General features: G+C 39.6%; 1 protein-coding gene and 1 long non-coding RNA gene across 10 annotated transcripts in view; one reads left to right on the top strand and one right to left on the bottom strand.

The window, feature by feature from the left end:
* LRIG2 (leucine rich repeats and immunoglobulin like domains 2) overlaps positions 1-18,736 on the top strand; it is a 156,403-nt gene that overhangs the window by 33,472 nt on the left and 104,195 nt on the right. For 3 of the 6 annotated variants that reach the window (XM_041756880.1, XM_041756878.1, XM_041756879.1), the window contains one exon: positions 16,319-16,416. The gene's annotated coding sequence lies outside the window, so the exon portion shown is untranslated. Of the gene's footprint in view, positions 1-189; positions 361-15,757; positions 15,775-16,318; positions 16,417-18,736 lie in introns of those variants that run through there. The other 3 variants (XM_041756876.1, XM_041756877.1, XM_041756881.1) reach the window with 2 other exon arrangements.
* LOC121491710 overlaps positions 1-18,736 on the bottom strand; it is a 29,277-nt gene that overhangs the window by 5,385 nt on the left and 5,156 nt on the right. For 3 of the 4 annotated variants that reach the window (XR_005988028.1, XR_005988029.1, XR_005988030.1), the window contains exons 2-3: positions 16,244-16,389; positions 2,442-2,607 (exon numbers count right to left, since the gene is read on the bottom strand). This is a non-coding gene — a long non-coding RNA (uncharacterized LOC121491710). Of the gene's footprint in view, positions 1-2,250; positions 2,405-2,441; positions 2,608-16,243; positions 16,390-18,736 lie in introns of those variants that run through there. The other variant, XR_005988027.1, reaches the window with a different exon arrangement.

Consider the following 18,736-nt stretch of genomic DNA (forward strand, 5'->3'; position numbering starts at 1 on the left):
AAAAGAACATAGAGTAACATGGCTGTACTGACATTCCCTATCCTCTCTCTCTCCACTTTCTACCTGCAGATCTAACCATGTCAACCCAAACCTGTGGGTCATCACGTAATCAACTGCACTCCTTATTACAGGACTGGACAGAGATTACCCACTAAAATTGTTCTCTTAAATCCATACTACTCCCCGCAGGTGTTCCCTGGGAAGGAGGAAGGACTTTAGAAGAGCAGATAAAGTCAAGCATACAGGCATCATTCACATATCTGTCAGAAAATTATGGAATTAAAAAAAATCTCTTCAGGCCAAAGTTAACCTGTTTGAAACTGACCACTGGGAGTTGGCCTTCTGTCTAAAGTTTTGGCTGTAAGTAAACAAACAACAAAAAAAATTAAAGACCTTGTTTTTGATCAGACTGTTCAAAGAAAGATTTTTGTGGGTAAAAGTTCACTAGACTGAAACAATAGAAACATTTGAGAGTGGAATATGGCCTTCACCCTTAAAGCAGAAGTCTTTGTTCACCTTTGCTGGCCTCCTTCATGAGCATGGACACAACCTACTTCACCTCTCAGAATATTTGGCATGTTCATCTTTGATATTAGGAGAGCCTATTAGGAAGATACTATCTATGTAGAGCAGTTGGGCATTTAGGTCTAGGAAAAGCTGGCAACAACTTTCAGCAGGGTTGGTCTTTACTTGGCAAATAACCTCTTGAACAATATTTAATGATTAGAAAGTAAGAGGAAAAAAGCAGAAACACTCTCACTCTCATGGCTCAGTATCAATCCCACTGTAGATTCTCAAAATGCTTATAAAAACCATCCAGAACTGAAAAAGCAGCCAGTCTGACCCTTCCCTTGATTTAAACCTTTTTAACCCTTAAGAGAAAATGAACTTTTTTTTAAGTTTTTTTTTTAATTTTTTATTTATTTATGATAGTCACAGAGAGATAGAGAGAGAGGCAGAGACACAGGCAGAGGGAGAAGCAGGCTCCATGCACCGGGAGCCGGACGTGGGATTCGATCCCGGGTCTCCAGGATCGCGCCCTGGGCCAAAGGCAGGCGCCAAACCACTGCGCCACCCACGGATCCCGAGAAAATGAACTTAATCTTCAATTAATGAAGCTCTAAGTGAGAAAAGGCCAAAAGTAATATTTCTTTTTTTAAAAGAGTTTATATATTGATTCATGAGAGAGAGACAGACAGACAGACAGAGAAAGAGAGAGAGAGAGAGAGAGAGAGAGAGACAAAGAGAGAAACAGGCTCCATGCAGGAAGCCCAACACGGGACTTAATCCTGGGTCTCCAGGATCACACCCTGGACTGAAGGCGGTGCTAAACCATTGAGCCACCTGGGCTGCCCCAAAAGTAATATTTCAAGAGTATTAAGGTTAATTACATGTCCATGCATTTGCCTATGTGTTCCAGTTGTGGTAACCGTATGTCCTAAATTTTCAGGGCAAGTCCAGATTTTATATATCTTCTCTCAGAAGTCCTGTACTCCTCAGGTTATGAAGTTCAGAAAATTTTGTTTGTAAAATATGATTATTTTAGCTGTAACCTTATAAGCTCTGTTAAAAATAATGATATGGAAAGCTGTTGGTTAACCTTAAAACCAAAATTGTCAGTTATTTTACCAGCAAAATGGGTTGATTCAGGAATAATGGAGAAGTGTGACTTAGGACACGCAAGCTATGACAAAACCATAGAAAAGTCAAACAGATAAGAAGAGGAGCCTTATTTTATGGAGAAAAAGGAGGTTGAGAGGGGTTGTTTGGAATGCAAGTCCATTAAAGGAAAGCAAAAGTTTAGGGTGATCATGCTTTGTCTTTCGCTGGGTTACTGGGGTACTGGATTTCTTGAATGAGACGCAGTGCATGTACTTTCCTGTTGGAACCTGTAGTCGATGATTCTTTCCTGTTGATTTTTGGGGTCTGTAATTGGCAATTCTTCCTGTAATTAATGTAGGGCTACCCCTTTTAGCCTTCCAAGAATTCTAGACTCCCAAGGCCACTTTAGTGAGGTTTCTTTTTATTAATTTTCACATGCTTTAGACTGAAGAAAAGCTGTGAAAGTTTTTACTCTCCATGACATCTTACCAAGGTAATAAGTCATATCTCCTGTATGATTTTTAAGGCACACCAAAAGAACAGGGCATAACACAATTACTGCTTGAATGATTCTTTTTTTTTTTTTTTAAGATTTTATTTATTCATAGAGACGCAGAGAGAGAGGCAGAGACACAGGCAGAGGGAGAAGCAGGCTCCATGCAGAGAGCCTGATGTGGGACTCAATCCAGGGTCTCCAGGGTCTCCAGGGTCTCCAGGATCATGCCCTGGGCTGCAGGCAGCGCTAAACCGCTGCGCCACCGGGGCTGCCCTGCTTGAATGATTCTGACCTCCATGCTCTAGCCTAAGTGAAGAAAGGAGAGGGATATTGGTTTATATACCTTCTGAGTGTCCGTTTCCTAATTTGGAAATTACACGGTCTTCCCAGGTGCTCACTGCATCCTTTGCTCTTCACCAGTCATTTGTTCCATCATGGGCCACCGCTCACTTAACTGCAGATCAATGCCCCGAACTCCTGGACACAGTTCTCTTGTAGGATGTTATGCCCTGTGATGGATACAGCATAAGAGTAAATGTGAGGCAGGGCATTTGTGGCCACAAGACCACAAACTCCTGTTTGCAGTTTCATCCCTTACCCTCCACATCTCTACCACACAAGGTAGTATGGTCTATTAGGCTAAATGCATGGTAGAAGTAACTTAAGGAAGTCACAGTGTAGACAGAGGGAAAAAAACTTTAAGCTGAATGCAAAATCTGCTGTAATTGCCCAACTCACAGTGCATTTGATAGGCATGAGCTCTATTTAAACTGTCTTCCTGGAAATCCCATCAAGACTTTCACTTAATATCATTAATTAGAATTAGGCTCCAGGGTGCCTGGGTGGTTCAGTTAGTTAAGCATCTGCCTTCAGCTTGGATCATGATCCCTGGGTCCTGGGATCAAGCCTCATGTAGGGCTCCCTGCTCAACAAGGAATCTGCTTCTCCCTCTCCTTCTCTCCCTCTCCCTACTTGTGCGTGCTGTCTCTTTCTCAAATAAATAAATAAAATCTTAAAAAAAAAAAAAAAGAAACTTAGACACCTGGCCACATAGACCTGCTGCTTGAAGAGTGCAGTCCATATTCTACTCTGAAATTTTTCATGCACTCTGGTTTCAGCCTAGTGAACCCACAAAAGACTGCAGAAAGGAGGCCAGCAAAATTAAGTGCCCTGACCTCTCCCCCACCATAAGAGAAAGTCAGGTTGGAGAACAAAATGAGATTAGTGATACTAATTGGACAAGTTATATATTTTTTGTACATTCCTAATTTTAGTGTATCAATGGTAGTTCAGCTAAATAATCTATATTTTTTTAAGATTTATTTACTTGAGAGACAGAGTTGGGACTGGCAGAAGGAAAGGGAGAGAGATAATTTCAAGCAGACTCCTTGCTGAGTGTGGAGCCTGCCTTGGAGCTCAATGTGGGGCTTGATCCCATTGGGGCTCCATCCCACAATCCCAAGATCATGACCCAAGCTGAAATCAGGAGTTGGACACTTTACTGAGCTACCTGGGTACCCCTAACTAAACTTTACAATCATCCCAGCAAAAGGAACAAAATATTACACCTTTGCCAGGAGATTGCCTTGTAGGCAACCCAATCTATAATCTTTCTATGCTACTTTCAAGTCTGAGAGCCCCGCCATTTCCCGACCTCTGCTCTTTGGCAAGTTCTAGTCATTATCCATGGAGTTGGTCTCATCCCAGGAACTGTCCCAGCAGTTCGTTTTTCAAGTCTGTTATTTAGTCAAAACAACACAAATGCTGTAGACAAGTCCCACAGACTGACCAGGCATGGCTCTCAGGTGGGCATGTGAGCCCTACAGAATAGTCCAGGGGGGCACATGAAATCTCCAGTTGTGATCCCTGTTTGCCTCTTCACTGCTGTGAGTAGCAAATATGCCTCTTTATTCTTAAAATTGTCTAGCCAGTGACTATTAGAACACATGCATGTACATCTTTCAGGGGCCACTGTTAAATCACAGAGACAACATAAAATCTAAAGCCCTTAAACTGCCTACAAAGCAAATTCTTCTGAAAGATATATCTGATCTGCCTATGTTGCTATTTTTATGGCCTTTAAATGATTTTTCATGTCTTTAGGAGGGGTATGCAATTCACATTTTTCCCCAGTCTCTACTCTTCCTTATTATTCACATGCAGCTGCATCACTCATTTTATATACTGGCCTGATCTTGGAAAACGTTTGAGTTCCCTGCATCTAAAATCACAAGGAGATATACATTTTCCTAATTACCCTATAATATGTAAACAGCTCTCCTCTCTCTCCCTTCTGCTTTTAACCCTTGGCCTTTGGATCTTCAAGTTATCATAGGCCACTCCCTTAGCTATTCCCAAACCACATGAAGTTTTTGAACTTCAAAAGGATCTTATTTTTGAACTTTAAGGATCTAGGTAAGTCCTTTAAAAAAGGATTTATTTATTTATTTATTTATTTATTTATTTATTTATTTGAGGGGAGGGGAGTACAGAGCCAGAGAATCTTTCAAGCAGACTCCCTGCTGAGCGAGGAGCCACTCAGGTGTCCATCCCACAACCCACAAGACCATGACCTGAGCAGTAACCAAGAGTCAGGTGCCCAAACAGCTGAGTCACCCAGGTGCCCCAAATCTAGGTGAGTTCTTAGCAAGACTTCTCCTCTTCCCCAGCCTTTGAACAACTGGATAGAGGAGCCTTGATTAGTGACTCCTTGATTAAGTTGGCCTTGATTCTTCAGGCCACCTTAATAGTGGCTATTTTCCAAGTTCTTCCTTACCATTCTCATTGATAGTGCTTGGAATACTGATAACTGGGCAATAATAATTCCTTCAGGATTTAGTTTAATTCTTTTCATTTCCTCCTGTTGTGCCACCAACATTTTCATGTGTAAAAAAACAAATATGTACTGAGCTCCTGCTGTGATTCAGGCACACTTGTGCTGGGAATAGAGCAGTGAACAAAACAAAACTCCCCATCCTCATGAAGCTTACATTCTAGTAAATGAAACAAGACTTCTGGAAAGATGGCAGAGTAGGAGTATCCTAAGCCCACCTGTCCCATGGACACATCTAGAAAACAGCCACATCAGAAACCCATAAAACAACCAGAAAACTGGCGGAACAGACTTCTCATAGTTAATCATAGAGATGTAGCCACATCTAGTAAAATAAATAATTTCAGTAACCACAATAGAATCCCTATTGTTAATGTCTGTAATGCTGAAGATTTAATATACTCAGGCTTTAATTTGGAATTATCTCATTCATGTAATCAGGAGATTTTATCTCAACTGAAGTAAAGTAATTGCATGTTGTTAAATACCAAATTAGTAATAAAATGGTCAAATGTAACTGATCTGTGACTAGTTAGCTCAATAGATAGGGAAAGGTATGATGACATCAAGGTCTTTAACTCTTGGGCTTATTCTATGCACAAATTAGTTAATATCTTTCAGTGTTATTGCTACTTTGCTAACCTGGCCAGTCCTCCTCCAGAGGCATGCAGTTGGAAACAAGAGAAATCAGGGGATGATAGATTAGGTGTCTTTTAGCACTGTTAGAAAAACAATTTAACATTCACATCCTGATGATGGTGTTTTAAGAGGCCTGCTGGACAATAGTGACATTGTGATCAAACGTGGCCCAGAGCAGTCTTCAAGCTGAAAGCTCTCTGGCTTCCTTCTGTCTCCACCAGCCAGGAGAATCATGAGGGAGTTCTTTTCCTTGGATAAGATCCTTGGGATGGGATTGCAGTCCTTTGATTTCTGACTGCTTCCATGGTATAGTCTTCAGTCTTCAAGAGAGTTTCTGAATTAGACTGTTAATGCTGGTCACTTCAGAGCATAGCAAATATGATGAGGGTGTTTTGACAACTTAAGCTGACACATTCTTGTATTCAGACACATCTGGAGGACCTGGCTGCCAGGGTTTCATATATGTGAAGAATTAAGAAAGAGCTTATTCTAATGGGAGAAGGGACCACAAGACAGGGTAGACCACAAGAGAGGAGTGTTTCTGGGCACAGACCAAATTTATGTTTGAGTCCTAGGGAAAGGAAGTTAAAATAAATGGCCTATAAAACCCAAAAGAGTAGTTTCCATAAAATCTCTAAGTCATCAGGACCTTAAAACAGCTCTCTGGTGGCTGTGTCACTGTGTGGAGAAAAAATGGGGTGAAGAGTGTTTTTTCCAGGCAGAATTTTTTTTAAAGATTTATTTATTCATCAAACACACATACACAGAGACAGAGACATAGGCAGAGGGAGAAGCAGGCTCCCTGCAGGGAGCCCCATGTGGGACTCCATCCTGAATTCTGGGATCTGGGATCATGCCCTGAGCTGAAGACAGACGCTTAACCACTAGGCCACCCAAGTGTCCCCCAGGTAGAGTTTCTATTGCGAGTATAAGAGACTGAAATGGTCAACATTAGGAAACCCAAAGAAACAGAGACAGCATCACCCTTCAGTGATCTTTGGTGATGTAGCAAAGACATTAGTAGTACTTCAGGTGCTTTTGGCTGTTAGCACCAGTGTGTGTATACAGTTTGGCTTAAGGATGACAGGAGATTTCACTGAAGTGAAGTGGAAAGGAAAAAGTGCTTGTAGCAGTGGTTAAATGTAGTGGTTAAGACTGTGGTTCTGGGGCATCTGGGTGTCTCAGTTGGTTGGGTGTCTGTCTTCAGCTCAGGTCATGATCCTGAAGTCCTGGGATCAAACCCTGAGTTGGGTTCCCTGCTCAGTGGAGAGTCTGCTTCTCCCTCCCTCTCCCTCTGCTCCTCCCTCCATTCCTGCTCTCACTCTGTCTCAAATAAATAAATAAAATCTTTTTTAAAAAAGCCTGTGGTTCCACAGATTTGTCACTGCCAGAGAAGGAAGTTCTAAATGTATGGAAAGAAAGAAAGCTAGGATGAATCCCACAGTGCTGGACGGGAATTGGAAAAGTCAGTATGAGCACTTTGTTTCTAAGTTTGTAAGTGTTCAGTGGGGAGGTTGTCTTCTGAGGGGACATCAATGACACACTAGTGCAAATTGGCACACCTAGAACCCAAGTCTTTCTAAATACTATTCTCCCCTAAAGGAACCAGAGCTTAGAAAAGTGGCTGATGTCAAGGCTGGTACTAGTGAAATACTAGGAAAACCTGGACTATTATGTGATAAAGTTAGGAAGCTCAAAGAACTTTAGGGCTATGTCAAAAGGACAGTTTGAAGGGACTCCCACTAGCTATATCAGGGACAATCTCAGTATCATAATAAGTAGTGTCATTAATAGATTATAACCCACTGAATAAAATAGGAGTCTGTGAATCCCTACTGGTATACATAAACAGCCAACCAAATTATGGAGAAAGGTACAGTAGAATACCACCTGAAAAGTATAAAAGGAATGAAAGAATTATGAAGTCACCATTTGGCAATCATCATAGTAATAATTGAGTCAGGCAAGGATCATCAATGCATGCTAAAACTAGTGGATAAAGTTTGATGAGGGACAGGATATGTACATAGTGTCAGCATATCTCCTCACAAGGTACTTGTTAATGATGAAGGGAAAAGCAGTAATTTGAAAGCAGAAAAAACTTAACCAAGTCATTAAAGGTAACTCCAACAGTAATGAAACAAATCAACCACTATTATGTGCTGAGAAGATCACAACGTCACTTCTGTGGAATTTCTGCTAAGAATGCATAACCTGAATCTAATCATGAGGAAATATCAGACAACCCAAGTTGAGAAACACTCTACAAACAGCTTGCCTATATAACTTTTCCAAGTATGTCAAGGTCGTGAAAAACAAAGTAGGGAAAATCTAGTCTAGATTAAAGGAGACTGAAGATACTCAACAACTGATTATTGATCTTGACAACAATGTATGATCTGGAATTTTCTTTGACTCTAATGGACATTACCAAGACAATTGAGCAAAGTTCGAGCGAGTTCTATAGATTAGATAGTTCTATTGAACCAATATTGACTTCTTAATTTGCATAATTATGCTGGGGTTCTGCCAGAGAATGTCCTTGTTTTTGGAAATACACACTGAAGTGCTTAGGGGGAAAAAGGCATCATGTCTAAAACTTAAACAGAAAAAAAGCTTAGAAAAAATTATAAATAGATGCGAAGAGTACACAAGCATGCAAAAGATTGTCCTAGGTTGCTAGGAGAAAGAATTGAAATTAACAAGCGTTTTTTTATATGACTAATCAGAAATTCTGAGAATATACCTCAAAGCCCTTTTTATTTGATGCCTGTTGCCAATTTATGATGTAAGATAAGATAGCAGCCCACATGGCAGAAAGTCTTAAACACCAGTGAGTCATTCTCTGAGACACCTATAGAACACTCTTTTAACTCAATTTAACTCACCTCAACTTCAGTAACATAATTTCCTCTACCAAAAATTATTTCTTTAACTTTAATATTCAGATTAAGTTACTGCAGTCATGAATTCTGTGCAACGCTCCTGCTTGAGCAATAGAATAATCCATTTACGGATGAACAGGCTTAATCCATACAAATTCCAAACATTTATCTTAATATAGGGACAAAATATTTTGGACCTAAAAGTCAAAGCTGATTTTAAAACAGCACAGATAACAGATTGAACCAGCACCAACCTCTCTTTATTATTTGTTTGCTCTCTTTGCTTTATTATTTCTGTATTACTGTGGACAGGAAGCAGCCATATTGAAATACAAATTTTACTTGTTTCTTAAAAAAAAAAAAAAGAAAAACAAATAGATGGTTTATTCCAAGAATGTACAGGAACTTATATTCTAAACGTCCACAAATACATATTCCAGAGAGTCTTATCACCTCAGAACCCTACTACAGCTTCTCTTTAATCTTTTTAAACATCCTGTTACATAAATTGCAGCTGCATCTATAGCAGGAAAAATAATAAGATAATAATTGCTCAAACATCAAAAGCACTTGGGTGGGTCTTACACAGACCTTTAGTCTTCTCTCCCACCAACACCACGTTCTTAAATTTTTTTTTTACCCACCCACATTAATGTATTTTCTGTTTGTTGTTTCCTTTCCGCAAAGTAATTACTATGAAATTTTGCCAGGTCAGAAACTGTTCCCAGGAAGAGACCCTGAGTATTAAGAAAGCAGACAAATAGTACCTGAAGATAAGATGTAACTCTTTCCAGGCCTGCCCCTCCCTTTGATTTCTTTCTCCATTTGAATATGATTAATTGGTGGAATTGCACGTCCTCAGTGTTCTATGAGGAAGAGTTCCCCTGCCTGACCTATGCTAGGAATTTCCTATGCACTTTAATAGGAACTTTCACCCACTATTGTGTAAGAACCATGCAAACTGTCTTATGAGGGCTGTGAATCTAATATGTGTATTCCTCCAGCAAGTATTTCTTGATCATATGTTAAGAGTTAACAAGAGTTTATAAGTCATCTAGCTTGATCTGTCTTCCAAAGCGCTTTCTTCCATAACTTTTCTGGCAAATGGTCACCAGCCAAGACTTGGTTATTTATTGTAACAAGGAGCTCCCCATGGTGTTGGGCAGCCCATTTCATTGCTGGACAGCTCTCATCATAACCCTTACTGCTTGCTGTGATTCTTTGTGACTTCAACAGAATATGTTTACCCTCCTCCATATGACAACCCTTCATATGTCAGGTAGCTGCTAATTTGTCCTAAGTAAAAAAATAAAAAATAAATAAATAATAATTTGTCCTAAGTATCATCACTCGTAATGATTTTTTCAGATCACATTGAGTAATGGATAAACATCCAAAAGTTAATAGTAGTTAACTCAGGAAGGTAATATTGTGGTTATGTTAAAAATGTCGTGCTTATACGTAAATTCTAATTTTTACAGTAAATATTTACTTTAACAACTAATAATGTTAATTTTTTTAAGATTTTATTTTTATTTATTCATGAGAGCCACACACAGAGAGAGAGGCAGAGACACAAGCAGAGGGAGAAACAGGCCCCATGCAGGGAGCCCGATGTGGGACTCGATCCCAGGTCTCCAGGATCACGCCCTGGGCTGAAGGCGGCACTAAACCGCTGAGCCACCGGGGCTGCCCAATGTTAATTATTTTTATTGGGTTTATTCTAGATGCCAGTCCTGGAATGCATATATAATTTTCCTACAATAACCCTGAGAGATAGGAACCATAACTGTCCCCACTGTACAGATTAAGAAAATAAAGCATAGAGGAATTAAGTAATTTGCCATGGTCACAATGTTAAGTGACTGAAAAGAAATTGGAACCCAGGTTTGCCTAATTCTTGACCATTCATGTTATAACAAGAACAATTTTGTTGAGGGCAGGAGAGATATTTGTCAAGAAATTGATACAATATGCTAGGTTTGATCTGAACAGCATAAAGTACACTGTATTACATCCTTCGATTTGGACACCGTATAATCTATTAATGTCACTAAGACTTCACTTGATTTTTCATCTATTATATGACTCCTATAAAGCTTTCAAAAAATCCTTTGGCTCTTACCTTATTTTTTCACCTTGACTCCCTCTTTGCAACTCCTCTTTTATCATGCCAACTGCTCTTACCCCTCCATAGCCATTTTATCAACCTACTTAACAATTTTCTCTGTGCTCCTATAATCACATATAGACACATACAAATGTACACATCTTCAATAGACTTTTTTTTTGTGTAATTTACAAAGCAACTACATTTTTGCCTCTCACTTTCACTTAAAACAATTTCTTGTATAAAATCCCTCTAAATCATGGGGATTCCTGCGTGGCTCGGTGGTTTGGCGCCTGCCTTTGGCTCAGGGCGTGATCCTGGAGTCCCGGGATTGAGTCCCATATCAGGCTCCCTGCATGGAGCCTGCTCCTCCTCTGCCTGTGTCTATGCCTCTCTCTCTCTCTCTCTTTCTCTCTCTCTCTGTATGTCTCTCATAAATAAATAAAATCTTTAAAAAAATAAAATCCCTCTAAATCAAATTCGTTCCTTTTTAATGGATGTTCCAAAAATGTGGGTGTACTATAATTTTTGCAACTACTCCCCTATTGATGGATATGCGTGATATTTATAATGTGTGTATGTGTGCATGTGTATATATGTGTGTTGATGTGGAAAACATTGCTCTAATAAATATCTTGGTATGCATGTACTATGATGTTCTTACTTCAATAGCTTTATTGAAACTAATGGTTTACTTTAGTAGGATAGGTTCCCAGAACTGAGATTGGTGGGTCAAGGGGAATATGCATTTTTAAAGATTTTATTTTTAAGTAATCTCTACACCCACTGTGGAGCTCGAACTCACAACCCCAAGATCAAGAGTTGCAGGCTCTACCAACTGAGCCAGCCAGGTGCCCCAAGGGATATATGTATTTTTAAATAATAGCTATTGCCAGATTGCTTTTCAAAAAGCCTGTAACACTTTGTTTTTTAATAGCAGCACATAAAAATACCTTTTATCCCACTTCCCTGCAGCAATAGGTATTACAGCAGTCATTCTAATAAAACCCCTGTGAAATGAGGGATCAAAGAAAACTGCTTAAGTATAATAAAAATTATTTACTGCAACTCAACAGCAATTATAATCCTAACTGGCAAAATATTAAAAGTCTTTCATTTAAAATCAGGAACTACACATTGAGCTTTTAATTAAATATCCCTGCCAGATCTTTTTTACTCTTAACTTTAAAACTGATGTATAATATACACATAAAAATGTGGACAAATCGTAAATGCACAGATCACTGAATTACTGCAAAATAAACACATCCCTATATGCCACTGTTTAGGTCAAGGAATAGACATTAGCAGCCCCTCAAAAGTCTTCTTCATGCCTCCTCCTAATCATTGCCCCATTCCTCCTCAAGAGAACCACGGAATAGTTTTGCCTGGTTTTGAAATATGTGTGTGTCTGGTTTCTTTCCCTCAGCATTACCTTAGTGAGGTTTCCCCATGTAGCAGATACCAGTCATTCACTCATTTTCATTGCTGTACAGACGTTCATTGTATGGATAATATACTTTAATTATCCATTCTGCTTTTGATGCACTTTCAAGTCCTTTTGAATCTGAAACCTGTCATCCAGTATATTAACCACCAATACAGAAATTTGGATGATCATACTATTTACTGTAAAGATTTAACTTATTTATTTGAATGAAACGGAAAGAGTGAGAGCAGGGGCAAACAGAGAGAGAGGAAGAAGCAGACTCCCTGCTGAGCAGGGAGCCCGATGTGGAGCTCAGCTCCATCCCAGGACACCAAGATCTCATATGACCTGAGCTGAAGACAGATGTTTAACTGACTGAGCCACCCAGGCACCTCAGTGATCACACCAATATGGTCTATGCAAATCATTGACATTTAACCATTTGACAGAACCAGGCTGATTTGTGTCAGACAACTAGAGATCTCCCTTCAGGTTAACCTTAATACCCTAATAAATAATATTTGGGCAAGTTGTTCAATTAGCTAACATGATAGCTATCTATAGTGTCATTTAGTGTACATTTCTGCACCTTGTCTGAATTCAATTTAACAAAATTTATCGAAGGTATACTATGTTCTAGATACTGACTGGGGATGAAGCAGTGAACCAAAGAGATCAGATCCACACCCTCATGGAATTTGCATTCTGGTTGATGAGACAAATGTAAACAAAAATAAAATAATTTAGATAATTTTAGTTATGTGCATGAGGAAAGTAAAACAGGGCAACACAATAGGAAGTGTGAGAAGGGAGGCAGACAATTTTAGAAGGAGCTAGATGCATGAAGACTGGGGATAATAACAGCCAGACAAGGAGAACAGCAAGTACAAAGGCCCTGAGGAAGCTTCAAGAAATAGGAAGGCCAATGTCCCTAGAGCCAATTGTGAACAGAAGCAGGTGGAGGAAAGGTAGACAGGAGCCAGATCATTTAGAGTTTTGAAGTCCTAAAGGTCTAAATCAATGATGAGATGGATAAGAAGTTACAACACCCAGAGATCCCTTTAAGGAGGTGCTTGATGCCCAGAAATGAAGAGTGTGGTCAGCAGACAGCTTGGAGTGGGCAGCTTTTTCAGGGCCTTAGCTGCAAACAGGCTTGCTGCCTGAGGACATACCTTGCCTAGAGCAAATCACATCTGTGACTGAATTAGTGAGGATATAATATAAATGCTACTTATCTTGACCTGGCACCAGACACAGCTGACCAGTCCTCATCCCAGAGCTCTCCGATGGGTTGGCCCAAGCTTTACTGGGCCTGCGTCACTGTGTGCTTTCTTCCTCTGCCCAGTCCTACTTCCTCCCCTTTACCTTCAGAGGTATAAAACCCTGATAAACATCTTAGATCCCAAACTCGGTCTCCACATTTGTGGAGAACCCAACCTGGTCACAAATGGGAAGCCACTGAAAGACTTTAAACTAAGAATTCAAATGGTATGATTTAGTTTTGTTTAAATGGTGGCCTTATCTAGTGGGGAGCAGAAGGAATGGAAGAGGTGGGTGGATTTGGCACCAAACTTGGTTATAAAACTGATAATGTGGTTCTTCCCAAGCGCTTTGATTAAATGTCTTCCTGGAAATAAATTTAGTGTGTCTTTGTATGTCTTTAACCTAACTGTCCAGTGGGGTACCTGGCTGGCTCAATTGAAAGAGCATGTAATTCTTGATATTGGAGTTGTGAGTTTGAGGCCCACATCTAGGGTAAAGATTATTTAAATACATAAAAAGTTAAAAAAGAAAAGAAAAGAACTAGTCTGTGTGGTATGGCCTAGTTATCTGAATTGTCTCACTCTTACACTCACCTCCTGTTTACTGTTCCAGCCATGTCAGCTTTTTCTCCATTCTTCTAGTGTGCCAAGATTATGGCTGCCTCATGCATTTTTCACATATAGTTTTTAGATTGTCTCTGTGGCACTCCCCACACTTTGCCCATCTACCTCCTATTCATCCTTCAGAGCTCTGATTACATGCTGTTGCTTCACAGAGGATTTTTCTAGTATGGCCCCCTCCTGCAATGAGGCCAGTTCCTCTAATTATGCACTCACACAAATCCCTATGTTTTCTTTCATAGCACTTATCGCAAGTTGTAATTATGCTATAATTTTTGTTATTTGTCTTCCTCAGTAGAGTTCCACAAGGGCAGGAACATACCTGTTTTGTTTTCTGCTTCATCCTGAGTGCCTCTCACAGTAACTAGGTTCAAGTAGGTGCACAATAAATATTTCTTCATTGGATGAACTTGCCCTTAGTGGATCCATGTTGGCACCTAGAGTCAATTCCCTTAAGTGTTTTTTTTTTTTTAATTGATTGATTGATGTGAGAAAGAGAGAGCATGAGAGGGGGGTGGGAGGGTAGAAGGAGAGGGAGATAGAATCTCAAGGAGCCTCCATGCTGAGAATCTCAAGAAGCCTCCATGCTGAGCATCTAATCCCTAACGAGGGCTCAATCTCATGACCCTGAGATCACAACCTGAGCTGAAACCAGGAGTTGGATGCTTGGCCAACTGACTGTGCCCACCTAGGCACCCCAATTCCTTTAAGTGCTCTTAAAACATCTTTTAATAATTCATACTGAAATCTCCCAGGGATCACCAGAGATTTTCAGACTATGGTTTTTAGGATCTAATTTTTTCTATACACACAGAAACACTTTTTTGAGTAAAGTTTAGATATTATATGGAGATAATTTTAAAGTAGTACCAAATATTTGTTTATTTACTTATTTTTAAGATATTATTTATTTATTTGAGAGAGAAAGCAAGCACGAGTGGGAGGGCAGAGGGAGAGGGTGAGGGAGAAGCAGGCTCCCTGTTCGGCAGGGCTCGGGGCTCAATCCCAGGACCCTGGGACCATGATCTAAGCTGAAGGCAGTCACTCAACTGACTGAGCCATCCACGTGCCTCATACCAAATATTTATAATGAAAAAAAAATAACCCTGGTCTATTTCCCAGTCATACTTTCTAGATAGAAAATTACTTTAAGCAGGTTTGACCCAATCTCCTATCTTTAAAAGCAATCCTTTTTCACACTTGAAAATCAATACATCTTGCCTTCTGACACTTCTCCCACTGTCAAAATAATTTTTATATTTTCATTTGTGGTTTGTCATCACACTGGCATTACACTGGCAAATCTTTCAGTATTTGGGACTTCTAGTCTTGTTTTGTGAAAACCAGCAGAATATCTCATTTTATCTCACCTCAGTGGAACTTCAAGTTTCTTATCTATGTTTGTTCTTCCCCTTCCAGCATGAAAATTATATTCCTTTTTTTCAATGAGATATAATTCACATGCCATAAAATTCACCTTTTAAAAAAAGTATCTTTCTTAAAAGAAGATGAAGAGAAAAGCAGGTCTTAGCTGGTTTATCAGCAGACCTGCTACTGCTTTCTGGAAGCAATATTCCCTACCCCGCCTTAAAGGTTGGCCACAGGTGGTTCTAAAGCCAAGGCAAGGAGGGAGGGCAAAAGCAAAAGTAGAATTTGATGCAGATTCATGTTTTTTTTTAATTTTTTTATTTATTTATGATAGTCACACACACAGAGAGAGGCAGAGACATAGGCAGATGGAGAAGCAGGCTCCATGCACCGGGAGCCCGACGTGGGATTCGATCCCGGGTCTCCAGGATCGCGCCCTGGACCAAAGGCAGGCGCTAAACCGCTGCGCCACCCAGGGATCCCTGGATTCATGTTTTATATAGTTTGGAGCATTCTAGTGATATGCTGAGTAAGTTACTTCTCTGACATTAATAGGAATTTCTTCCTCAAGGGGTTACAATGAGGAACAAATAAGATGATGTTGGTAAAATATCTAAGTATTCAGGGGTGCCTGGGTGGTGTAGTTGGTTAAGCATCTGATTTTGGCTCAGGTCGTGGTCCCAGGGTCTTGGGATTGAGTCCCGTATTGGGCTCCCTACTCTGCTATTCTCCTCCCTCTGCCCCTCCTCTGTACTTGTGTGTTCTCTCTCCCTCTGCTCTCTCTCTCAAATAAATAAATCTTTAAGAAATATATCCAAGTGTTCAGTAAATATCAGCTAAAATCAAAATTAACAGTTAAGGATCTGGTGGCAGGTAGCAGGCAGGTGCCAAGGTGCCTTGCCATACCTGCCTCATGGTCCAGCATCTAATCCCCATGGCACCAGTGGAGGAACTGTAAATCCCCTGCGAGCCCCCACTTTACAGACAATGTCAGTAACCTTGAGAGGCCAGGGAGCTCCTCAGAGCTTGGAGATGTGTAGTTCCTGATCCCGCCTTTGATCCCTTTTTTCCAGATTCATGTGCTCCCAGCTGCCCAATCAGGTCCTGAAGAACATCAGCATCATTGACAGCCCTGGAATCCTGTCTGGGGAGAAGCAGCGCATCAGCCGAGGTCAGTGTCCTCCCCAGGCCCACCCCTACTCCGGGGCTGCTGAGGCTCACTGTCAGGCAGCAGAGGATTTCTGTCTCTAGAGGATTCTATCCACCCCCAGGATGCCTTCAGCGTCCCTGGACAGCCTGGGGGTCCGAGAAACAATTGGGAGGCATAGATAGCATCAGAGGTTCTGCATTTATATGGTAAATGCATGTTTATATAGTCACAATTTAAGAGCCTCTTGTGCTCTAGGCATTGTTATCTTTCGAGATCATTTGTAGTAACCTATATACATGTTAAAATATACAATCATATTCCAAATCAAATATCATAATTCACTATAAAAATGTTGAATTTTGTGTAATTTTTCTTTTGAAATTATTAAGCTACGAGCAAGTAATGTTTAATGTGTGTTTGGTTATCATTTCCCAAAAATTATCATACAATTTTGTGAATTTGTATAAAATGAAATAAAATGTCACTTTCAAATACTTTTTTTCTTCTTCTTTTGTTAACACAGTGTTACATTAGTTTCAGGTGCACAATATAGTAATTCAGCACTTCCATGCAATACCGTGTGCTCACCACAAGTGCACTCCTTCATCCCCATCATCTATTTCACCTGTCCCCCACCCATGTCCACTTCAGTAACCATCAGTTTGTTCTCTATAGTTAAGAGTCTGTTTCTTTTCTTTTTTTCTTTTTTTTTTTAAGATTTTTAAGTAATCTCCATACCCAACATGAGGCTCAAACCTACAACCCTGAGATCAAGAATCACATGCTCCACTAACTGAGCCAGCCAGGATCCCAAGAGTCTGTTTCTTATTTTGTCTCTTTCTCTCTCTTTAACCCTCAAATATTTGTCAAATGTAATTAAACTTCTTTTGAATACTAATTACATAAGTAATGAGCTTCATGTGTTACATGTGTAGACATTTAATTGTTCTATTTATTTCCAAAGAATTGATTACACAAACATAACTTTTGTTTTAGATGTAATATTTTTTAAATTATATGGAAAACAAATCAACCAATCAAGAAAAATATAAATAAAAAAAATAAAATCCTTTTTTCCTATCAGCCATTCCCTTTTTCTGAAGTCTACAAGCAATCACTGTTGAGTGTGCCTTGTATGTCCTTACAGAAAATTTGCATACATATCCCAGCATGAAATATACTTATAAGAATACACAAATAGTATTATATATATTGTCATACATCATGCTATGTTCACTTTATAGATACTATGGGAGTGTTTTCATATGTATGGATTTGTCTCATCATTTTCAAATGTTGCATAGCATTCCACAAGATGAACTATAATGTATTGAGCTAGATGCCCTATGAACATGACTTTTAAAAAAAGTTTATCTGTTTTAGGGTAGTGGCATTGTGGATGACTTTTCCTGCCTTTTATGTAGATAGAACTACATACTACTAGTACTAATGGTGCTATACTGTCATGTAATTAAATTTTTTAAACATTTACTAAACAAAAAAGAACCATCACTTAGAGTGTAATTTGTAGTAACAAATTGAATAGGAGACTCTGGATGTCAGTCAAGACTGAGGAGGGGCATTTGAATCCACCTATTCAGGAGTACATAATGCCCCCTAATTACATTTTCAATAGAGACCAAAACCAATTTATTGAAAGTTAAGGGCTGAAGATAACGGTAAGTGCAGATAATTTGTTAGATGAGTTTGATAAAGAAGGACAGAAACAGGACAGAACCTTTAGCAGCAAAGTTGGGCAAAGACTTTGTTCTGATTTGGAAAGACACAGACAAAGCCGGTGTGAGCTCTGTGTCCTCAGGTATTTCAATTGCATGCCTGATTAACACTGGGGAGTTGAGAGGGCTTCTTCAACTTTCTTGTTGTTTTACTTTGAGAAAGGGGAAGACTCTTAAGGATACACAATAAACTAAGGGTTGACGGAGGAGGGTGGATGGAGGATGGCCTAAAGGGGGGTGGGGAGTATTAAGGAAGGCACTTGTTTTTCTGTTTTGTTTTTTTTTTAAGGAAGGCACTTGTGATGAGCACTGGGTATTATAAGTAAGTGATGAGTCACTAAATTCTACTCCCAAAACTAATATTACACTGTATGTCAACTAACTAGAATTTAAATAAAAAATCGAAACAAAAAAAGGGAAGGAAAAAAAGAGGGTCTTCATAAATTATGCTCTTGAGAGGTCAGTGGCAGGGCATCAGGAAGGGGAGGGAGCCATTTGATTTAGATATTCCTCACATTTCACCTGTAAGCAAAATCTAGTTTGTGTCAAATTGGCTCTTCTAGAAATTGTGGGGCTATCGGGGAAAATGTATCACATTTAAAATC

This window comes from Vulpes lagopus, chromosome 5 (genome assembly GCF_018345385.1).
Source record: "Vulpes lagopus strain Blue_001 chromosome 5, ASM1834538v1, whole genome shotgun sequence".
NCBI lineage: Eukaryota > Metazoa > Chordata > Mammalia > Carnivora > Canidae > Vulpes > Vulpes lagopus.